We start from the raw sequence: 12518 nt of genomic DNA on the forward strand, positions 1-12518 counted from the left end.
AAAAAAAGTGTATTCAGAACTGTGAAATTGAGCTACTGTAGGAGAGAAACCGCTCTGGTGTTAGAGGTCACTACTGAGTACTTGTGAAATGTATTAAATGGCTTCAGCACGCTTTGCAGAATTGAGTCATAGGATAATTTGACCATGGTATTTCTATTGCCACTCTCCCAGTAATACCCTAACCATATATTTACTTTAATAACTCATTTGAATTGAAAGGGTCTAGTTATTATTAGATAAGTGAGTCAGTGGGGATAGCTATTTCTATTTAATAAAGGAAAGATCAAAATCTATATGGAGCAGAGTGGAGGAAAAAAAACCAGACCCAGAGAAGACTCATGGGAGAGCAAAAGAAAGCAAACAACCCAACTCCAGCTGAAAGTTCCATTACTGCAAATGTTGTTATTATGGTTCTTGTACAAGCTGCTGTAGAGCTTCCAATAACAACAATATATTTTAAACTCAGTAACAAACAGAGATAGGCTATATTGAAGTTGCAGCGTATCTAATTTCAGTTTTTAAAAGCCTCCTTCAAAGCCGATCATATGTTTTCAGAGGTGATTATAGTAGCATATCTGTGACAGTGCAATCTCATCCTGGCTGTTACCTGTTTGTGAAATCTGCAGCTTCTGACTGGCTCTGCAGAGTCGTGTTTTTGCAGGTTATGGCCTGGGTGGGATCTCCATCTCAGCTCTTCATGAAGCTGACTAAAGTGAGCCTTCCCTGTATTTCTCCAATGTGTGTGTGGTGACCAAGTCATCTCCTGCTTCTTCATCTGTGACTTACTCTGTCTGTGCCACGAGTCCCTTTGGGCAAGCCTCTCCTAATTGCTAGATAGCTGCAGTGGGCTCAGCTTCTCAAAACATTCTATAGAGTCTTCTCTATAGACGTTCCCTGATGTTGGCTGTTTCTGGCACATGGGAGACTCCTTTTCTGATGGATAAATGTTGAATTCTCCACCAAAATATGTATTTGAGTCACTGGGACTGGAAGAGTTGATTTCATATCTAAGAGGTGGGTTCTGGAACTGTTTGTCCTATCTGAAGTTGCAGGAAGGGATGAATGAAAAGTATCAGCACGTGAATGAGCTCACCTAAAGGGGCAAGGGCATCCTGAGCAGGCAGCCATCCCATGGTGTTACTGGCAGAACACATGGAAAAGATAAGGAATCACTAAAGAGATGGGGATGCCATGATGGGAACTCAACTGCTCTCAGCCAAGGCTCAGGAGTAGGAGGAAGAAATTGTGAGTGATTGAGCCTGAGAAAAATTGAGAGCAAGAGAAAAAGAGGCTGCTACCAGCATGGAAGTAAGTATGGCTTTTCTATTCTGACCTAATGACCCCAAAGCACTATATCCTGCTTGACTAATACAAATCACCTTGTTTTGGAAAAGCTGCCCGTTGTTGCTATGAATATCTGCTGACTGCAGCACACTCAAGGGGAATCACTGCACATCTCGAGTGCAAATCGTCTTGGGCTGCCTGGAAAAGCAGTGTCAGAAAGAGAGGGGCTGATGCAGGACCCTGCTGGCTGGTGATGACCCCTTCTGAAAACACAAATGTCAGTCGAGGGGATCTCATGCTCTGGATCTGCATTGACAGACAGCCCAAAGTGCTGGCAGTGCCTCGCTGCGAGATCAGAAAAGGAGCAGTCTTTGTCCCTTCACATGTGGTTTTTTCCCCCCCTTTATCCTCCTCCATGTTTGCCAGCTGTTTCTGGTTTGTAATAATACCTCAAGTGATAAGTGTAAGGGTCATGCACTGAACTGTCTACAATCACTTTTTATACGATTAGTCAGGGTCTTTTTAAAGCACCCTAATTATTACAGTCAAACCGGATTAAGCTATTGCTCTAATAGATTTCCTGTTCCTGTAAAATAGGCCAAGAGGATGACTTACAGGCGAGGACAGGGGAATGGAAGCTCTTTCCTGCTTTATCTTTTGCCTCGTATGCTTTTTTTTTTTGAATGCTGTGCAGTACTGGGGCACTGCTGGGATCCCACTGGGAGAACACAGTGACTGTCAGGGGTGTCTCAGATCCCCTTCCGAGCAGGGCTGGTGTTCTTTTGGGGGCAAAAAAGTAAAAATCCTTTTGATTAAGAACATTACTTTACCTGGGGGGGGTGGCTGAGATGTCATTCAATGAATTCATGGATAATAATCTAGGGTAAGCTAAAGTACAGGAAGACAACAAATGCAGTGGCATTATGCTTGAATCACTTGTCAGAGCTGAGCAGGATCAGTCCTGAAGAGGCTTTTGTCCCACAGTAGGCAGTCTATGGCTGCTAAAAGCAGAGAAAGAGGAAGTGGAAAAGCCTCTTAGCAGCATGTTACACAGTTCATTGGCACAGCTGCTGCCCTGCTCTGCTCTGATGTGGTGGCACTGGCCATGCCTGAAGCAGAAACTGGTTGCTGTGGCTGCACATCCCCTCCATGCTGCTGCCTGCACCCCATGAGCACAGTGACAGGGGGTAGGAAAGGAGAACCTGCACAGACCCTTGCTGATAGAGTGTGAGCAGCAATAAAAATGCTGAAAACGGCGCCAGTAATACAATATCTACACTTGTGAGCAGGGTGTTTTAGATGTATCAAGCGCCAAAGCATCCCCATGTATATTGGGGTTGATGATGGCATTATTTACCCCTCCACTGGCCTTCTCTATTGATGTGATTTTTGTAGGCCAGTGTTTGCCCATGGTCAAGGAGCATCCAACTTCTCAGACCTGGTGATTAAGAAGAGCAGCTCTCGTGCTACATGGGGAGTGAAGTCACAATGAGTCTTCCTCTCCCTCAGAGCCTGTAGGTCCTGAGCTTTCATTCTGAGTGTGCTTCAGCCTCATTGAAAACCCTCTTGGGCTGCTCCAGGACATACTCACTGCTCATCTCTACTTGCACAGCACCAAGTGCAGCTATGCACAGCATGGTACAAACCCGTGGGATCTATTGCCTGCTGTAGCAACGATGCCAGCAGTTTCCAGATGCTGGTTGGAAGCTCTACAAGTCTATGCTTGTACTGGTGCTGGGGTCTTCACCAACACTTTGCTTTGCTGGATGAGTGTACAGCTAATGGTGGCCTTCAGACAACCCGAAAACCCAAACTCCTGAGTTCTCAGTCACTAAAACCTTTTCAGTGAGTTGCTTTGCAGGCCTAAGGGTGAATCCTGATCAGCTGGCCAACAGCCAGAACAGGTAATCAGCTCTCCCAGCCATTCAAATGAACACAGGTTTCTGCTGAGCAGTTGCTTGCTTTCAGCCCCTCCAGTTGTGGCTACATTTCCATGATGGGTAAATTGATTTCTGTGTATATTTTGTATGCCAGGTTATTACAATTACTCTTCAGTATCCTTTGGGATGAAAGCCTATTATAGAGATGAAAGCTCATTAACAATAAATATAAGGGGTCAAAACTCCCTATAAAAATGTATTAGAAACAGATTCCAGTTTGGAAATGTAAATATAGCATTTGGCAGTGGTCCGGACTGGCTAGTCTGGTGAGCAAGACAGCTTAATCCATTGGGAAGATGTGGCTATTTTAATTGCAGCAAACAGAATTACTCTGTGAATTATGGACTTTTGGCTCACTAGGAAAAAAAACTCCCCTCATCATAAAGAAGAAATTGTTGGAATTGTCTTGGGGATGTGGAATAGAATGAAAAAAAAAAAAGAAAGAAAAGTAAGGATAATTATGAAAAAACAGAGATAGGAGTGAAAGTATATAAACAGTGAAAAAGACCTTTTGGGTTTTTTTCCACAAGTTTTCTGCTAGAAAAACATTTGATCCACCCACATATCCAATACTTTTCCATACAAATAGCTTATACTTTTCCATATGAGTGCACACAGATTTTCAGAGATCTGCTTTGCAGACCTCACAGTGGTAGAGGAGCCATGGCTGTTTCTGTGCTCCTATAACAAAAGGAGGACTCAAGCAAACACACAGAGCAATGGTGCTCCGTGCATTTAAGCAGAACCAGTATTTCAAATGCCAGCTGATGATTTTGATCTGTTGGCATAATCATCAAGACCTTAAGATGAGTAATTAACACGTTGAAGTCTTTGGGTTCTACAAATGATAGCAATCTATGCGTGCTCCACAACAGGGCTGTCACCCAATTCACTGCATACCCCATTATCTGCTTACTTCTGTATCTTGACCTTGCTTTAAAAAGCTGACTATGTAGGTTTTGTTTGAAAAAAGTGAGATGTGTCACTTTAACCCCCTCCAACTAAATATACAAAGAAAGGCAGAAAAGCTATTCTGCTTCTCATTCAATGCAGTGGTTTTGCTGCTTTTCTCTTGCTGTGCTCAATCTGTGAGGTGCTGCAGTGACTGTCTATAAAGAAGGGACACCTGGCCTCCTCTGCAGCCCTTTTATTTCCAGTAATATTTTGGCATGTGTCAGATGGAAAAGCTGTTGCTTTTTGCACAGACCCACATTAATAACCTGCCAAATAGAAGGAGCACAAGAAAGGGCAGGAGAGTAGGAAGGGAGAGGGAAATAAAACACCCGGGTCCCTGCATCAGCTGACATTTAGTAGGTATCACTGGTTGCTTCTGCAGTAAGTTATTATGAGGTCCATTAAAAATGCAGCAGGACAGAGGGGTCTGAGTGCAGCATCAGAGACTGATGGGAGATGAAGGCTGAGCTGCTGTGTTTGGAGGGAGCAAAGAGGAGCATACCTGGGCTGGCATCCCTGCAGATCTGTGAGTATGGCGTGCACACATCTACCTGCATACATCTGCCTCTCTGTGTAGCTGCAGACACACAGGCACTCCCCACAAAATCCCACATACAAGGAAGAAGATGAAACTCTGCTAAAATGTAAGTATGTCTTCAAGCAAATATCTCCTGGGGGTACTATTAGTACCTCTTTAAGGGACATACATGCAGCCATAATACACCTGCCAGAACTAATTCTGATTAAAGGGAGATTTAGTGCTATTGAAATATCATCACTCTTTACAAAATGGGCCTTACACTGCTTTTTCTCGGCCCCATCTATGCATCGTCAATGCACAGAGGGAGACATGGAGGCCCAACGCAAGATCAGTATTTTGAAGCTCTACTAAATACCATAAGGAGAAAATAATCTCCTCAGGCATTGTGAGCCCTGGGCACCCGAGTTCAGGTGTTCTGTCCATGAGCAAGAAATGGATTGAGATGGACTCAGAAAACAAAGAGTATTCAGGACTGATCTTGCTGATCACCCCATCAGCACTGGCTAATATTCCACCCAGTTGAAACTCACAGACCAGTTATCTGCAAGAGTTTGTTCTCATTTATTAAAATAAATAAATGGATGACACTGGATGTGACACAGATGCCCACCAATTGCTTCAGGATTGCAGCCTGTTGATGTTTTAAGCATTGAGAATTGAAGTAATTCAGCCCACAGACCACCTTGATTCAGGTGTGAAGGAAGTTAGAAAACAGCTGAGTTTTAAATGCAAAAGACCAACACATGGGAAATATTCATTCCAGCTGGTCAGAAAGAAGGAGATGCTGAATAGAGCAATGCAGGATGATGAGGATGGTCCCCACAGCAGCACTGTGTGTCAGGTAACCTGCACTGGGCTTTGGCTGGAGGGTGGGCTCATGTTGATGAACCACATGCAGAGGACTGAAACATTGGAAGGCATTGCTGTGGGCTTTGTGTTATGTCACTGGGTGCCTGTGGGAAGCAACATGTCATTAAGGAGTCACAGGTTTTTAGGAGGCACCATGTAACCTAGAGAGAAATGGCACAGCTCTCCATTAGCTAAGATCACATGCTTTTGCATAAACATAAGGTAGAATATGTAGTATATTTCCCCTAGACTGGCCTCTTCTGGATAGTACATGTGTCTGTCCATTGGGATATTTTCCACAAGTTCATCTACCTTCAGACCACTACATCCCTGCACCAATGTGGGCTTTGACCAGCAGCACACAGGACAGAGCCAGGATACGGGGACAGCCCTGGGGGACAGCTCAGGGCCCTGGCAGTGCAGCTGGGGTGTCTTGGGGCTGGGAGCTGCGGGGTGGGTGCAGCCAACCCCAGTGCACAGCCAGGCCACACGTATTGCCCCGAAAGGCAGCAGCAGGCAGGAGCTGTGCCTGAGCTGTGCTCAGAGAAAAGTCCTTCAAACAACATCAGAAGCTCCCGGCAGTTTTTCATCTCCCAGTTGGAAGTCAGGAGCACTTGGCAGCTCCTCTGTACTTTCAGTGCCTATTGACTTCCCGCTTGTTCCTCAGGTTTATTTAAGCCTTTCTGTCCAAGTCTCAGTGAGAGAAGTCTTTATGAGTGATGTGCTGCACGCAGGATTTGCAGAGCTTTGCTGCGAGTTTTTGTGTTGCAAGGGCTGGGAAGTGCCACTAATCCCACAGCATCCTGGACCCATATGGAAGGAAACGTGGAGCTGCACACAAGTTCCAGCATCATCACTGAGCAGCATGGCCCGGCCACGCATCATCTGGTTCATTGAAGAGATTTTCCCCTCCTTCCCTTTAAAGTCTCTGAAAGAAAGGCACCAAGTTCAGCCTCAAATCCCAACACTGGCTCCCTGTAATCACACCATGCGTGCAGAACTCACAGCCATGTAATAGCAAGTGGCCTGTTCCAAGAATGTGAGTTACAACCTCATCTGAGAGCACTGAAATCTGCCTCTATGCACGACAGATAATGTAAGTGCTCCTCAGGGAGCCCTTTAAATTTCTCACCAGACAGAGAAATGCAGCAGAGTAGGGGAAGTTTGGGGGATAGGAAGAGAAGGAGAATGACTAGAGTACAGATCGGGCTGTGTGGAGCTGCACATTTCCGTGGTTTGTACATTGGTAAGTGCAATGCTAGCAATTCCATAGAGCAGGAATGCAGCCCAGGTGCTCAGCCCAACTGGATCCTTGGGCTGGGGGCATGGTTGGGACCAGCTGTGAGTGCAGGATGCTCCCAGCCCTCTGTTCATGGCCTGTGCCTGCAGAATGTGCTCTCTCTGCAGAGACATGTAGCAAACTGCTGAGCTCTGAGCCAGGCAGCAGAGCTGGAAGCCACAGCTGAGCAGGGAGGCAGGGACCACACTGTGACTGTGCCATCTGCGAGTAAGGAAGACACTGAGCTGTGCTGGTGAACTGTCTTTGGCCATGTGATTTGCATCACCTAATTGGAGAGAAATTTAGTTGGTGTGGTTGGGTTGTGAAATAAAATAGATCTCCATTTTATTTCTTTGGACTGTCTGAAAAACATTAGATTCTGTGTAGGAAGAAGACCATTGTCACTGATGTGCTGCCTCTGTTTTCCCTCCAGTTTTTTTTCCTCTCTCTATAGTACATCTTCGTGGGCTTCAGCAGAAATCACTTTCATGCTGTTCCCTCCTCAAAGTTGCTTTAGTTCATTTAGTGAGCGCCTGTGCTCTCTGCTTTCAGTACAAAGCTGAAGTATGTCTCACTTTTGCAGAAGAGAAGGCTTAGGGAAGATCTTATTGCACTCTACAGTGCCCTGAAAGGAGGTTGTGATGAGGTGTGGGTTGGACTCTGCTCCCAGAACAGTGATAGGGAATGGCCTCAAGTTGCACCAGAGGAAGTTCAGGTTGAATATTATTGAAGAGTTTTTCAATGGAGTGATAAGTTTCTGAAAACGGGCTGCCCAGGGAGGTGGTGTCACCACCCCTGGAGGCATTCATGAGCTGTGGAGATGTGGCACAGAGGGATGTGGTCAGTGGGCAGTATTAGTGGTAGATGGGTGGTTGAACTATATGATCTTAGAGGTCTTTTCCAATCTTAATGATTCCATGATTCTATGACTTATCTGTCAGCCCATGATCAAATTTACTGGGACTGGGAACGTCACCATTGGCCTCAAAGACAAGAGTAGATTACATCACCAAAAAAATCACATTAAAAAATAAAATACTGGCTATAATCTCACCTTGACTGTGATGGGTGGTTGGAAGCAGTCACTGAAGTTTAAGGGAGTTTCATCACTGCTGTGAGATGACTGGAGAAGTGTGCTAATGGCTCACTGCTTGCACCTCTGAGATAACAGCAGACGTATAGACATTATTGGATTAATTATCAATGTAATGACTGTACTATAAAAAGGACCTGATGCTATATAACACAGAATGAGTACAAGCACCTGCTGACAAATGGCTCGATCGAGAAATAAGAGTGTGTAACTGCCAGATCCCCTGGAGTATGGAGTGTGCAGAGGCTAACAAACGTATCCCAGAGTAACCTCACCTCCAAATTGCCATAATGGGAATTGGGTGGGTGCTGACTGCTGAGGTGTACAGAAAGGAGGGACATGCTGATGCGCTGGGAGTTCTGGTGCCCATCCTTACACGATCCATCAGCCAGCTTTAGGCTGCTCCCTGATCTGAATTCAGGCTGATGATTTCCAGGGAATTTCCTTCCTGACATTGAAAAGCAAAGCCCCATTGGCAGCAGCTTGCTGGGGTGGATTCCCTGAGCCCCTGGGCTGGTGAGCATCTCCTCTGCTCGGGCAGGATCATGTGGGGTTTTACTGGAGAGACAACTGGTGAACCAATAACCAGTGAAAAGATTTCCTTTAAGAAACCCTGCTATGTTCACAATTATCTCACAGCTGTTCCTAAATTGTAATGAGGCAGCTTTTTGTCTCATCCTTTCACTATCTTAAAACCTGCCCAGCTATACTCACAGTTATCCATATATCCTAAAGATGCTGAGGGCCCACAGCCATATTAATAGAGGGTCCATATGCCTACTTTTTAATAACTCACATCTCTGATTTTCTACCTGTCTGTATTCCCACAGTCACCTGCAGGTTTTAGAAATTACGATGTAAACCAGGCAGTTGCTTTTCAGGGCTGCAATAGGATCTATTTTTCCATTTCTCTCCTCAATGGTCTGTTTATGCCAGCTATAACTCTCTTTAACGGTCTTGTCCATTTTCAGCAATTTTCCTACTCAGGAGCTAAGCATACTGAAAAGAAATGATTTAATTTAGGGAGGTGTTGAAATAAAGAGCAACTATTTCAGCTATTCATTAAAGTATTTTATTTTTCACTCTCAGCACCTACATTTTGTCAAAAAATCAACACGAGACAGTAAAGTAAACACTTTTATCTCACCTTAATTGCATTAATGTTCAATATTACATCTCAGACACTCCAGAGGTATGGTGTAGTTAAAGGAGTGCTGACAGAGCCTGACGCACAACGTTTTCCTCTGTGCTTGAACTGCTTGCTATGGCCATGGGGAGTTCAAGCTGACTTTAGAATCATAAAATGGTCTGGGTTGGAAGGGACCCTTAATATAATCTAGTTCCAACCCCCCTGTTGTAGGCAGGGACATCTCCCTCTATAGACCACGTTGCTCACAGCTCCATCCAGCCTGGCCCTCAACACCTCCAGGGCATCCAGAATCTCTCTAGACAACTTGTTTCACACTCTTTTCCATCTGATCATTTATTTTTCTCCTGGGATGGGGAAATTTGGCACTTGCATCCCAGGTAGGGGGCTTAGGAATCAGAGAAAGGCTTTGTTGTTGTTGCCTTTGTTCCAGTCAGCTCTGCCATGTAAACTGCATTAGTGCTAATGACCAATGGCTGTTAATCAGAGTAATACACAGGATATTAGAAACCATTTGCACTGCTTATCACCTCAGGAGGCCTTTGGACTGGTGTCTCTCCCAGTTATCTCCTATGGTATCCCCTGGCAGCCTGCTGAGTTTTGCTATAGGTGAATAAGTAGGTATCCTCTGTGGCTGCAGAAGTACTGGAAACATTCCCATTGCCAGAAAGAATGAAGACCGCTGTGGTCCTAGCTCTGGCTTTCGGTGACTAAGGCAGGGTAATGTACTCTTTAGAGTACACAGTGTACTTATTTATTAACCCAACTTGCAGCCAGAGCCTGCCATTTTTATACAAGTACTTCCATCATTTAATAGAGTCCCTCTCAAAAATGAGTGTGCAATGGGAAGCCCTGACCCCCAAAGCACTTGGCTGATATTTACAATCCAAGCAAAGGATGCACCATCACTGCACTTTTGTTTACAAAGCAGACTTTCATACACCTGCATGGGCTGCTGAATGTGAAAAGGCTGTAGTAAATTGTACCAGCCAGCAAAATACAAAATGCTGAGCATGGAGTTTCAAGATATTGAAGCACATCTAATTGCTGGGCTAGGAGCAAAGGGAATGACTGTAAATGTGCAGCGTGGCAACATGCTTGAGAGATGAGAACCTCCACCGATGCTAGTCCTGACATTCCCTTCTTTCCAGTTTGACACTACCATGACATAGTAATGAGGATATGGTTGCCATCAGCTACTGACTTTTGCAGGGTGCACAAGGGCAGGGATCCTTTCAAATGCTGTCCTCCGATTTATTGCTGCTGCCATCAGTACAGCTTTCAGAAGGGCTCCATAGATCCAGCTTCTGGACATCCCAGACCTGCATGAATAAGTGGCATCATTTTTAGACCTATCTGTTTTTACAATCCTTAGCAATTTACATCTTTAGCTGTAGTTTTATATACATGTTTTTCTCTTTCTAATGAAGCACTTGCAATAAGTGGCAAAGCCCACCATGAAGCACGATCATACTGTATGTTTATGCTAGCCTTGCCAGACCTTTAGGAACCATTTTAAGAAGAGCAATTAACAAGAAACTCCATCATTCTTCTCTTATTCCTCTATCATTTTGTTGGGCTCATGGTGGAACACGTATCTCATACCAGCAGAGCGTCCAGTGCTCAGTCCAGATGCTGTGCTTCATATCTCCCTCTGGCTCCCCTTGTACATCCTCCTGTAATACAACCAATATACCCCGCAGCATGGCTGCATATTCAGGATTACATCTTTCTACCTTTTATCTTTGCTTTTGAATATCGGCACATACACGACTACACTTGTAGTTCTTCCTTTTAAACCAGCCTTGACAAGACTCTCATTTGCTACATTCTTTTCCAACATGGTCTTTTCAGAGACAACCATCACCACCTTGGGTTTTGTTTTTTCCATCTTTAATTATGAATTTCTTGACATTCTCTAATTCCATATCTCAACGTAGTCCTCATTTTGCTGTGGTCCTAGAGAATCAGTCATTCTACTGCTAATCTCTCACATAGTTTACTATCATTATATCCCCCTATTCTGCAACATCTGCACATCCTTTCTTCTGACCGTCTCATCGGCATAAAACATGTCTTTGTATAACTTCACAACTGTGTCTTTGCACATTACTAATGTCCTCTTAATCCTTCTGTTTTCCCTATCCAGTTTATAATTGTATTTGAATGTTATATATATTATTCTTTGTTTATGCTTTAAATGTGAAGATGGACTTAAGAGCTTAACTGGCACCCCAACACCATTCTTTAATACTTAATTTTATTGGACTCAGTGATCCTTATGGGATACTCTATGATTCTATGATTTTTTTTTTCCTTTTGAGGAGGTTCTAAGTGATGATACAAGTGCACTCTCAGTCTCTCCTAATATCCCATTAACTGTCCATGACTTCCACCACATTGGTGGCGATCTAACACCTCAGAATACCTCTGCTTCATGTCAAGACTTTTCCTATATATTTTAGAAATCAAAAGGAAAATGTCTGCTGTTTTATCCATAAAAATCACATCAGCCCCATAATTCCAGATTCACTATTATAAGAAATGCAAAACAGGCCTTATTTTTGGAATGAAATACTCTTTCTTTGCACATAGCAGCACTGAATCTTATATTTAACATTGCACAAATACTGCTAATAGGAATATTGCTGAAGTGGTTATTTCCCACAAGGAAAGTTAAGAAAAAATCCTACACATTTCTATTCCTGGCATAATTTAACTCCTGTTCAGCCCATCACTATATTAATAGCACCAGGAGTGATGTGTTATGTGGCAAGGAGACAACATGGAGAGTGAAGAGGCCCATCGGAGCTGGTTGGTCTGACCCAGCTGCCTTGGGGAAGGCAGTAAGACGTGATGTGGGCATTGCATTTCCCCAGCTGTGGGCAGCAAGAGCCAGTTTGCACCACTTTAAGAAGCTGATCTGTTGGATGTCTCTCTGGAAACCAAGTTAACCTAATAATTGTGATTGGTAATGACTGCTGCTTGCTGGGGATGGTATGAATAAGATCTGCTCATCAAGGGCACACTTCAGCACTGCCACACAGCTGAAAACGCTTCTTCCTTAGGGACGGTCCTGCTCCTTCTTTGTAACATCCCCAGCCCAGACCCAAAAAGAGGACAATGTGAAAACAGGTAAAATGAACTGTCCAGCCCAAATGTAAGCCAGGGATGGCTTGCTGAAGAGTAAGATATACAAAGAAATAATAGCTCTATTTGATGCCTATTTCTTATCCCCTTTTCTCTCTGATTTATAGGCTTTTTTTTTCTTCTTCTTCTTCTTTCTTTTTTTTTTTTTCCTCCATGGCCTAAATACAGCAGCTTTTAAAAGACATCCTCTTTCAGGCTCAGCTAAACCACACAGTGCAGTCTGACCCCGGTGCCTAAGTTGAACATGCACTAATCCAGTGCTGAAGCAGATTCCTAATCCA

The sequence above is a fragment of the Meleagris gallopavo genome, chromosome 15 (assembly GCF_000146605.3).
Source record: "Meleagris gallopavo isolate NT-WF06-2002-E0010 breed Aviagen turkey brand Nicholas breeding stock chromosome 15, Turkey_5.1, whole genome shotgun sequence".
Taxonomy (NCBI): Eukaryota; Metazoa; Chordata; class Aves; order Galliformes; family Phasianidae; genus Meleagris; species Meleagris gallopavo.